The 9,102-nt window shown below is 46.8% G+C and overlaps 2 long non-coding RNA genes across 5 annotated transcripts; one reads left to right on the top strand and one right to left on the bottom strand.

Moving 5' to 3' along the window:
• Window positions 1-1,302: 1,302 nt before the first annotated feature.
• LOC121024147 (uncharacterized) lies at window positions 1,303-6,027 on the top strand. Its single transcript, XR_005787621.1, has 3 exons — window positions 1,303-1,453; window positions 4,728-4,820; window positions 5,795-6,027. It is a non-coding gene; the product is annotated as an uncharacterized LOC121024147 (long non-coding RNA).
• Window positions 2,327-6,108, bottom strand: LOC121024149 (uncharacterized). 4 transcript variants are annotated; one of them, XR_005787624.1, is made up of 5 exons: window positions 5,898-6,006; window positions 5,427-5,497; window positions 4,575-4,681; window positions 3,792-3,947; window positions 2,327-2,496 (listed from the first exon to the last, which is right to left on the bottom strand). It is a non-coding gene; the product is annotated as an uncharacterized LOC121024149 (long non-coding RNA). The 4 variants fall into 4 exon arrangements; XR_005787622.1 differs by lacking the exons at window positions 5,427-5,497; window positions 5,898-6,006 and adding an exon at window positions 6,087-6,108; XR_005787625.1 differs by lacking the exon at window positions 5,427-5,497 and having other exon boundaries at window positions 5,898-6,001.
• Window positions 6,109-9,102: the final 2,994 nt, after the last annotated feature.

The following is a 9,102-nucleotide window of genomic DNA, read 5'->3' as shown; positions in this document are numbered from 1 at the left end:
TTGCAGAATTCTGTTCTCTCTCTTTGGCTCAATGTGATTCATTTCCATCACTCAGTCTTCGAGGTCACTAGTTTGTTGGGCTGCTTCTTCCATCCCTCTGTTCATTCCAGCAAGCATGTTTCTCCTTGATTGTGTCCTCAGTGTCTAACTGTGTTCTATCTTAACTCTGTCAGGGGTCTCACTCTTCTACTCATTCCACAACTCCAGTGAGTATCCTTATGATCATTGCTTTAAATTCTGTATCAGGTATGTTACTTCTATCTCTTTGGCTTAGATCTCTGGCTGTGGCTTTGACTAGGTCTTTCATTGTGGATACACATCTCTGTGTGTGCATTGTGTCTGTGTCTCTGGCTCTATTCCTCTGCGTTAAGAAAGTCAGCTGTGCCTTCTGCTCTTGATATTAATGCCGTTATGAAAAAGAGGTCCTGGGGTCCTCAGCAGTGCATGGCTCCATTTATAGGCCCTGGACCTTCAGGAGGATATCGTATGGGAATTGCTCCCTCCCTGCTGTTGTGTCTGGGTTACTTTTCCTTTCAGTGCAGGGGTCTGCACTGATTGCGTGTCTGTTGTGGGCTCTGCTTGCTCTCAGTGGTGTCAGTGGGACCCAGGCAGGCCAGCTGAGTCAAGAATCAGCTTGAATACATGTGTCTCCTGTGGCCTAAGCGTTGTGTGAAATGCCATGTTTACGTTGCCTCTCTACACAGGCAGGGACCTGGCTATCACTCATCCTTCTGGATCACCCGGTGCTGAGTCAGCTGACCTCCAAAGCACCAGGATGTAAACTCAAGGGAATTCAGCCCCTCTGGGTTTTCATGCCAAATGTTATGGAGATTAGTCTTCCCTGTGTCAGCTCCCTCGTGTGAGGGCTCACTTTCTCTGCTCCTTCTGCAGGCAGCCAGCCTCCACCTTTCTGACCTTTCTAACCTTCCTGCTGCAGCTTCTATTTAGGTGTGGCGTTTGTTGTGCCAGTCTTGGATCCCTCTCTGGTTCATGGACTTGGATGTGGATGTTATGCAGTTGAACACATGGGACAGGGTGAGCACAGGGTCCTCCTCCTCTGCTATTATTAATTTTTTAAGTGTATTATTTTGGATTTTTGAGACATGGGCAGACAGACTCATCTCACCCGTGCACTTCAGGATTAGAAAGGAACGTTCCCACGTTTGCTTCTAGTATTTTGTGCTTTGAAACTCTCTTTAATGAGGTATAATTTACATATAACAAAGAGCCTCAAATGAAAGGGTATAATTTGATGAGACTTGTTCTCATGGATACAGCACCATGGAGTCATAGGGTTGCTCTCTAAACCTTAATCATGATCCCTTTGTGTCTAGCGCTAATGTTGCTTTTGGAGTAAGGACTTTTTTTTTTTTTTTACGTTTTCAGCTATCGGCCAGGTGGCTGAAGGCCTGCACTTGGGTACCTACCTCCTTTTCGGATAGACTGTATTCCCGTAAGTATTGCCGTCAATCTACCTTTGGACTTTATCCTGTGTTGTATCTTTCAGTGTGTTCACTTAATTTTCTTGCAGTACTTTAATGCTGAGGGATGCGTAATTGGATTGATTTTCACTAAATGGTACGAGCTGCAGTTCCAATTATGACAGAAAGCACGTGCTTCCTGTGTTAGGTACTCAAGAGCAAGGCAGATACCGTGGACACTTGAGCTGAGTATGTCACTCGGTGTTTTGCCAGCCCTCTTCCCTTCCCTGGGAGCCAAGGGTCTCGTTTTGGTCACACAGAAATGTAGGTGAAGTCAGCAGAGAAGGGTCCCCTCTCTTCTCTTCCATTTGTCTTTCAGGCTCCCTGTCCCTTTCCCTGACTCAATCCCCCAGGCCCACTGCTCCAGTCCCGCCATGATCAGGGTGTCCTCCAGCTGCTGGCCTCTGCTCTAGCCATCGCTCAGTGAGGAAACTACAGGAGGATTATGTAGTTCAGGGGTCTGATCAAGAAATCTCTGCTCCTCAGAGCCCTCCTACACGTGGTGCTGTCTGTGGGGACCTGGGCGTGGGTCTGACCCTCACTCCTCTCGACAGTCACTGCTGGTCCCTCATCCTTCTCCACCATTAGATCTCAGCCATTCCCTAAGGACAGGTACCTGTCTGATCCCAAGGCACCATGGAGTCAGGGAGTATTTCCAAAATAATTGAGCATAAGCACCCCATCAATCTAGATATAGGGAGTTCCCATCGCCCTGGAAAACTCCCTCTGGCTCCCCTGCACACAGGGTGATCTTGCTTCTATCCTCCCTCATTTGTGTAGAGGAACCCGCCTGTGTGCACTCAATGGGGAGCGAGAGTAGATGGCCCTAGAAGCAGACGCTGACACAGAGACAAAACGATGAAAGGTAGATTAGGGGACAGTAGGAAGGACAAAGTGGAGGGGACAGGATGGGCAGGGAGAGCATTCAGGTAGATCTGACACCTTCTTAAAATGTATATACAAACACGATTGTCTGTCACCGTGCACAGTCCTCTTCACTGTCAAAAGAGTTGTCCTATAAGGCAAAGAGAGTTTGGTTTATTTCCCTGTGGTCTTATGTTTTCCTACATGCATTCTGTCTTCTGTAGTTTCTCTGTGGCCTCAGATGAACACTGTAGTGTGTGGCTGCATCTGTGAGATTATGTGTAATAGAAAATGATTGTCCTCAGATCTAGGCCTCTGAATGTACACATTCCCATAATTATCTTTTCTTTCATTGTGTGACAGGGCCCGAATTCTAATAGAAAAACGAGGGACATTGTCTTATATTTTAAAACAGTGATTCCCACTCCCTGGGCTGAGTTGTTAACAGTCTTAGTTTCATGAACTCCCATGACCATCTTTTTGGGAGGATCATTGTGTGGAGAGATTTTCATGGGGGGACCCTTCCCAGAGATTTTGCAGACGCTTTCTGCACTGAATGTCTTCTTTTTCTCTTGTTCTTAGAAACAAATATTACCCCTGTTTTCACAGATAACACAGCTGTCATAATATTGTGAGAGAAGTTTGAGGAGATGCAAAGCTGTAGTCAGGGTGATGACAGGGGTCCAGCAGTGGTGTCATCTGGCCAGCCCTGAATCGTAGGATGACTCAGCTGATCTAGACCCTGTCTCCACTTTTAGTCTCTTGAGGGATATGAACTTGGGCATACAGCATTTTCATAAGACCAAGTTAAATACCCCATATATCCAGGGCTCTTTCCCCCCCACAAATATAGGAAAATCCAGGGAGACGAGACTCTTTTTAGGTGATGACCTGCGTGCACTGAGAGAGATCCCACATAGCATTTCCGTATGGACCTCACACTCCCTGCTCAGGCTGTGGCCGGAATGACCTCCAACTGCATCTCCCTGACCCCAACACCCTCCCCTCTGCACCTCCTCAAACTCTGCTTACTGTGCTCGACTTCCCTTCTATTCCTGTATGATTCAAGGCTCCCCCGGTTTTGCCCTGGATCCTCACTGGTGATCACAAGTAATGAGTGTCCCTCTTTCACACAGGACACCTGATGCTCTAAAAGTTAGGGGTGCACTTCATTCATTACAGACCCCAACACATTGTGTCTCCCACATACCCACCAATACTGCTGATACGTCTACTTTTGTGTAAAAACTCCTCTTTCACTTGACAAGAGAAACGTATAGCTCACTGTATTACAGGGACATGCCACTGCCCATTGTATGTATGTCCTGAGAAACTTGAGATATGCTACAGTGTCCTCAGGCAGTTTGTAGTTGGACTGCCAGGACTCACAACTGTCTCTACATCATTGCCACAAAGTCAATCATGAAGAAGATGAATATACTTTACCAGCCACTCAGCCAGTTCAGGTCCTCTTAACAAATAGAGTAGATGGAGGAGGGGGATGTGGCCTATAGCCCATGACTGGTGGTGAAGGGTGGTCCGCTTGGTACAGCCTGCAAGGCAATCCTGGGAAAGGACCAGGACTCTTGCATACAAAATAGCCTGCGGAAAAGCAATGAGAGGTGTGTTCATAGGACAGAAGAGAGCACCAACACCAGCCAAAAGCGGAAACCCAAAGCAGCAGTGCTCATATCCTACTAGCTTCCCCACCACCAGGTTCCAAGAGGGCAGCATCAGCGCCAAAAATCTCTTCCCATACTTTGGGTTCCACTTACAGCTTTGAGGTGAAGAATGGATGTGATTGGGATAAACTAGTGTCCCCACGTGTCTGGAAACGTAGAAACAGCAAGGGCCCTTTTCCTAGAAGATTTATAGGCTGAAGACTAAATTAACAAAGTAGCATATTCCAGATAGGAAAGCAACTATGTCCAGGATCACACTCCACCCTTCATCCCCTCCACCCCAGAGGCTGTTTATTGTGTCTGTGAAGAACTACAGAATGAGAAGGAATGACAATCCCAGTGTCCACACATGGAATCATACCCTCGTGGCTCAGAGCTCTGCCTCTAAGCCCCTGCCTGTGCCCAAACTACTTCTGTCCCGACAATGGGCTCTCCTCCTCTCTGGAAGTGCTATCCATGGACACAAAGACACATGGGGAGATGGGGATCCTGAGGGCCTGCAGAGGACCTGGGAAAGCGTGCTCTTAGAGAAACAGGTAACCTATACATGTTAGTTGGGTTCAGCTAAGTTATTTCACTTCGGAGGTACTTCTCAGCTTAAGTGCAGTACACTTTGCAGGGTAATTGTGTCCTCTGGAAAAATGAGCTGAAATTCTAAAAGACAAAATTAGCACAAATGCACTTTGATGTCTGGTGTAAGTTTCCATGTTTTAGCTGTACCTGTGACACAGGACACGAGAGAACGTGCTCATGTGAACACAAGTGAAGGACACCGGGGGGACTTGCCACACAGGTAATTTTGGATTTTTTCTCTTCACAACTTAAGTTTCCATGCATGTTTTCTATCATAGTTCAGAGTGTTTGTGCCCAGGGCACACCTGAAGGGATTCTGGACAGCATGTTTACCAAAATGCTGATGGGTATGAAATTTACATTCTAAAGGACACATACAAAAATATAAGTTGGAGTGAAGGCAGTTCGCATTTTCGTATTGTAACGATACCCACAGATTTTTGTGAGCACATTAAAATCCTCAATAGAAGGAAACAGGAGAGGAAGACACAGCAAGAGCAAAGATTCCACATGGAGGAGATCCACAAAGAATGAGGCAAGGTAGGAAACTTCCAAGTGGAGTGTGGTGTCATCTTCCTTGATTTCTTAAAGGAACACATTAGAAAAGCCCTATGGTCCCCACCTTTAGGCACTCTTAGCTGCTCAAGTTAGAGAAGCCCGTAGACTCGGCAGTAAAGGTTTTGCATTTGGGGAAAAAACAAAAAACCAAAAACAGCAGACAGACCATACGACACACAAAAACAGAGACAAGGGCAGGAGAGTGTCCTGTACAGAAAGATGTGGCTGGCTGTAGAGACTTAGAACTGAAAATGGCCACAGCATTTACTTTGTGCTTCTTGGCAGTTTTGGCAGAGCCAGTGTCGATGTCACTCTTGGTTGTGATACCTACTTCTGGATCTGCAAAAAGCCCCAGAAGGGATGCAGGTTTATGCTGATTTGAGTAGACTATTTGGAGGTCAAAAACAAAACAAAAAACCCTCCCCTCAAACTTCCGACAACGTAAACTCTTTGTCACAGTGAGATCCCAAATTACATGCACAGGGTGTCCCACATGCCTCCGGTGATCCCAAAAAGAACTTGAAGAAGACTCCTAAAAGCCCTGACTCAGATGTATTCATCACTCATCGAACAACTATGGATGGCTGGGGGCACAACTAGATGGACGTACGTTACATTGTGCCTCATGCCTCACAGATGCCAGCACGTGGACTGTGTACAGGGCATTTCTGCTGAAGCGCTATGTCTGCTTTTCTGCATACGGCCCCATTCCTTCTCTACAAGAGACGCCTGTACCAACCCATGGTGGGGGAAAAGACGAAGATGAGATCCTGAGAAACTTGAGGAATGTGGTAATGGCAGCGGACACATTCCCCTTGCATCACAATGGTCTGTGGTACCGCCTCTGCACCTTGGCCCAAGACCTAACACTAACAAAATAAGGTGAGTGTGTTTTACAAGTCAACTCCTAGTGCTCAGATCGTCTTACCAAGTGTTTCAGGTGGAGGGATTCCGGGTAGCCTCAGGGCCACTAAGGTTCATGAGCCTAATAGCCCATGGGGGCGGGGTGTCTCCAGGGTAGGGCATGCAGAATCGTCCAGTTAACGGAGGAGGTCCCCAGGATCCAGACTGCCCTGCAGAACAGAAGTGACAGCTACATCCCTATGCCAGACAAGAGCACCAATACCAAAAGCAGCTGTAACCCAGAGAAGAAGGTGTCAGCACCTGCCAGGTGGATCCACCAGGATCCAAGAGAGTAGCATCAGTACCTGAAAACTCGGTCCCTGCCACTGGATAGCACCTACAGCTTGAGGTAGTAGATGCAAGAGGTTAACCTACTGCCACCACACATCACTGCCCACGTCTGTGGAAGAAAATGGCAAGGGTCCTGTCCTAGAGGGTTAACAGAAGTAATTACAGACTAATGAAGTAGCATTCTCCAGACAGGCAGCCATCGATGTCCGGGTTCACCCTGCATCCCTCCTCTACAGCGACTCCAGATGCTCTGCTTTTGCTATATTAAGAACACAAAAAAATGAGTGGGAATACACGGCTCATATTCTGCTCATGGAATCACAGCCACTCCTGGCAAAATATGCTGCAGCCGGACCCTCACTGTGCCTCCTCTGCTCTTCTCCCTGAGAAAGGAGTCTTCCCTCTTGAAGTGTTGTCAAAGGCCTCAGAGACCTCTGGGGAGTGGAGGATGCCTGGAATCTTGCAGGGGAAGGAGAGTCTTCTGTGAAGAATGAGTTACTTGTGGTGAATGTCTACAAAGCTCAGATGTGTTCATCTTAATTCATAGGGAATTCTGACTTTAAGCATACTACAGGACACAGAGTCATTATGTGCAATGGAAAAAAAGAGGGAGAAATTCCCATAACAGATTTCATGCAAGAGTTTTGGTATAAAACTGGTATGTGTCATGAGACTCTATCAGCTCTAACAAACAGTGACTGGGGACACCACCAGAAACTGCTCATAGAAACACAACTGAAGGACACAGTGTTCAAAATATTTTTACCTAAGGTATAGCTGGAGGATTCCAGGCAAGTCATTTACCAACAAAGACGGAAAGGTGATGAGTGATGATATTGGCTTTCTCTAGGACCGCTCTAAATGGCACAGGGCACATCATAGAAAGTTGGAGTCATGATGTTGTTTCTAACAGGTTCATCTCCTAGCCAGAATCAAGAAAGGAAGACACAGCAGCCACACTGTTCCCACAGAGGTGAGGTCTGGAAGGGATCACCCAGGCCGGGGGACCTCGGTTTGGAGTGCGCAGTCATCCTCTTCTCATTATTTCCTGAAACTCACAGAAAAACCTTAAGGTACTCAGTCTCTAAGCGCTTTTGGCTTCTAAACTTACCACAGAAAGCTGACAGACTAAAAATGGAGAAGCCTGCATTTGGAAAAGAAAGAACAAACAGACATATCACACAACATGCAAAACGAGACAAGGCCGGGAGACCATACTGTACATAAAGATGAGGGTTTCCCAAAAGAGTGACAACTGAGAATGGCCCCGGCATTTACCTTGCCCTTGTCTGCATTCTTGGTACAGTCAGAGCCACTGTAACCCACAGAGGTTTCAGCAGTTTCTCGATCTACTAAAGACCCTAGAAGGGACAGAGGTTTATTCTGCTTTTAGAGGACTGTGTGGAATCAAAACAATCCCTCCACTCATTCCTCAAATATCTTAAACTTTTCCCTACAGTCAGGTCCCTGGCCAGAGGCAGAGGGTATCCCACATGCCTCAGGTGACCCCCAAGGATAAGGGGGAGAACCGTCCCCTCACCTTGATAAAGACCTCACGGTGCCCTAGTTCATGTTGTTTCATAATTAATCACATCACTGTGGACAGGTCAGGCGCAACTAGCAATTTAGAATTCACCAGTAAAACAGTTTTCTCAGTATACATCATGGGAAATCACGATTGCATTACAGATCAGGAATTCGTCTGAGGATGCTTGGATTCAGCATCCGACTCTTAATTTTGGCTCAGGTCACGATCTCACAACTTGTGCATTCAAGCCCAGCGTTGGGTTCCTCACTGATGGTGTGACGCCTGCTTGGCGCTCTGTCTATGCGTCTCTCAAAATAAACTTAACAAAAAAGAATACCATTGAGAACACTGGTTTGGGGTATATCCTCAATGAGTCCTCAAGAAGGGTGCATTTCTTCAGGCAAATTGTTCAATCTCCCAGCTTATCTACAAGCTGCCTTCCACAGCAGTTATTAGATAAGGAAAGACTAATTTGACGCTATTGAGAAAAGGAAAACTGCGAGAAGTTAGCAGTGAAGCTGCAGAGTTGCACTGATACCATCAGAGGACTAGGCTAAGCTTTATGGAACTTGAATGGCGGGATGTAGGGCTACAGTTCCCAAAACAAACAAAAAGAAAGACTTTTCAAACTAGTGAATAAATGACCTTCTCCTCAAATAAACTAAAGTCTTCACATTGTAAATGGGTGGGAAGAAAGTTTCCAGGCTCTTCAGACAGGGGGATGCTAGAGGAGGTGGGAGGGTCACCATCAGAGGAGGGGCATGAGCTCCACCAGTCACAGGGACAAGTGCCTCACTGTCTGTGGCACCAGAGGAAAACACTCTTCTGTCACCCCTTCAGACCACCTGCCGTCCTTAGTGCATGTGATTCTTTCCAGACCACACGATGATCACACACAGGAACAGGCTGCACAGCAGAAATTGGGCTGCGGCACATCACAACGTGCTCCTTACCTCTCCTTGAAGGGTTCTTGCAGTGACTGGTTTCTGCCTCGTGTATCCCTCAGGCAGCCTCTTTGGTTCCATTCCGTCCAGTCTTGGATACAGAAAAATAATGGACTTCTATAAGAGTTGCAACACCACGTCGTCTACTAGAGAACAAACAGTGCAGGCGTCATCCCTGGAAACACCCATAAAAACGCAAGTCAAATGACCACACCTGTATTTCAAGTAAGTGACCTCCCTGCCCTGCTCCACCATCTCCCTGTCCCAGATCTGAGTCT

This window comes from Herpailurus yagouaroundi, unplaced genomic scaffold (assembly GCF_014898765.1).
Source record: "Herpailurus yagouaroundi ecotype Mexico unplaced genomic scaffold, PumYag 59069, whole genome shotgun sequence".
Classification (NCBI taxonomy): domain Eukaryota; kingdom Metazoa; phylum Chordata; class Mammalia; order Carnivora; family Felidae; genus Herpailurus; species Herpailurus yagouaroundi.
The sequence above is the reverse complement of the archived record's forward strand: the minus strand, read 5'-3'. Positions and strand labels throughout refer to the sequence as shown.